Source organism: Setaria italica, chromosome VIII, assembly GCF_000263155.2.
Source record: "Setaria italica strain Yugu1 chromosome VIII, Setaria_italica_v2.0, whole genome shotgun sequence".
Lineage (NCBI taxonomy): Eukaryota > Viridiplantae > Streptophyta > Magnoliopsida > Poales > Poaceae > Setaria > Setaria italica.
The window spans coordinates 83,613-85,897 of NC_028457.1; positions in this window are offsets into that span (position 1 = coordinate 83,613).

Genomic DNA, 2,285 nt, shown 5'->3' on the forward strand with positions numbered 1-2,285 from the left:
GAACATGCCACGTTGTCGTTCGGAGGGAGGACGCGCATCCGGATGCCCGGGTCTTAGGCTCTTAGCATTAAGGTTATATATTTCCCACCCCTGTTATATAAACCACCTTACAATGTGTAGTCTAACGTGAAAAAACAAATAATCCTCTTTCTCACAATTTCTCTACCATGAAAATTGATTATATACCTTAAAAAGGAGGCGATTGTTATCCACCATAGATAAATAGCCACGATAGATAATCGATACATGTCAAAATTTGCCATGGTTATTGTAAGAAACTGTCCGAGACAAATGTTGTAGCTAATTTGTTTTTGAGGCACAAAAAAACTTCAAGAATTAGTGGAATGGGTACAAAAATACTAAAAAAAAATTGTAGACCGCACATGTCTACCCCATAAATCCTTTCAATCCTGGAAATAGCTCAGTTTAAGCCACCGTTACCCAAGGCGTCCCATAAACTAAACTTTCAATCTTGGAAATCAAATCCACCCAAATACACATGAGGGGCTGGAAGGACGATCGCAGCTGGAAAACTCGGCTGATCGCCCTTGTCTGAGGTACGCGGTGCTACAAATAGCACCATGTTTGGATGCTTCTCCGAGGCTAGCTGTTGACGACATAGAAGATTTCCCACACTAGTATCTACAGGACTTGATGCTAGGATGACTGGAGTCATAGAGCTTGTCAGGTTTCCAAATCCAGGTGCCTATCTTATTTAGATATACTTCATGTTCTACGGCATGCAGCCTCTGGCTTTAGATCTAATTGAATGAGCCAATGTTTCTAAATCACAATGCAAGGTTGAGGGAGGGGAAGCGGCGCATAATATACAACCGTCGCTTATGGCGACACATGTGATGAGCAAATAGAGTATACTAGCGCACATTGAAACTGACATTTTTATTTTTCCTTGTCTTGCAAGTGCAACAAGACTATAGTCAAGTCATTGCTTACGCTTTATGCAGTGACCGACATTCCTACGTACCTCCATGCCTCTATATGCTTCTGCAAAGCTTTGCATCTTGTAGTTGGTCCTCCATGAACTGCTAGAGAAACAATCGTATCATCCGTGGCGGGTATAAATGAGCCGGTACGATAAGTCGTTCGTGCTGAGAGAACCCTCAAGTGTGCTAACTATCCCGGCTCAGCTAACTAAGGTCGGCTCAGGCACTAGGTGGACCGAGAAAGTCTCTGGATGTTTTGGACTAACTTGAACCAAACCGGTCAGACCAGTTTGGCAAACCAGTTTGGGGCTTCAGAGGGTCTAACGGCTAGTTTTTGAAACCAAATCGATCAGACCGGTCTGGGAACCAGTCTGACCGGTTCAGGCAGTTGTAACAACTAGTTTTTGTTGTGTGGGGGTATTTAGACCCCTTGGCCCCCTCCTTAGTGGACTGCTGGTTCTGCACTCATTTATGACCATCTAGTGAACAGAGAAGCTCTCCTCAACCTCTCTTTGTGAGACTTGAGTGATTCTTATAAAATCTTTGAGTTGGGTTGAGAGAGTGATTGTGTGTGAGCATTTTGTGAACAGTGAAGAGCAATCAATAGCTTGAGCACTTGTGGTTCACATCAAGAAAGCTTGTGAAGCATTTGTTACTATTGGAGGTTTGCCTCCTAGATGGCTAGGCACTGGTGGAAAACTCACCTTTAGTCCCAGTTGGATAGGCTCAAATCTCTTTAAAAGCCATCTAGGATAAATTTTTCGAGATAAAGGGGGGTCTTTTGTCTAGTTGGTGTTACTAAACGGGACTAAAAAAATTTCAAAAAAAAATAAAAAAAAACCCACGCCCGCCCGCCGACCGCTCGCCTGCTCGGCCTCCGCCCACGCCCGTCCCCCACTCCGCCTCCATCTTCCTGCGCCCGGCCGCCACCGGCCTGGCCTCCTCTCGCACCCGTCCCCCGCTCCGCCTCGCCTCCCCCCACGTTGGCCTCCGCCTCTGCCTCCCCCGCGCGCCGCCCGTCCCACTCCGCCGACACCGCTCCGCTCCGCGCCGCCAGCCCGCCTGTCCGCCCACGCGCTGCCGCCCGCCCTCACCCCGCTACTGCTCCTAAATGCTAGTGAGGGGCGAGCAGAGGGGGAAGGGAAGGGGCAGTAGGGGGAGGGGCGGCCACCAGCGCCGAAGGGAGAGGATTAGGAGGTGGAAGGAGAGGAGGAGGAGGAGGAGGAGGAGGAAGAAGAAAGGGAGAGAAGCAAAAGAAAGACTTAGTGCGTGGAGAAGAAAGTGTGTGCCGGGAGAAGATAAGGAGGGGGGCGTAGGGAAGGATGTTTTATCCCGGTTGGA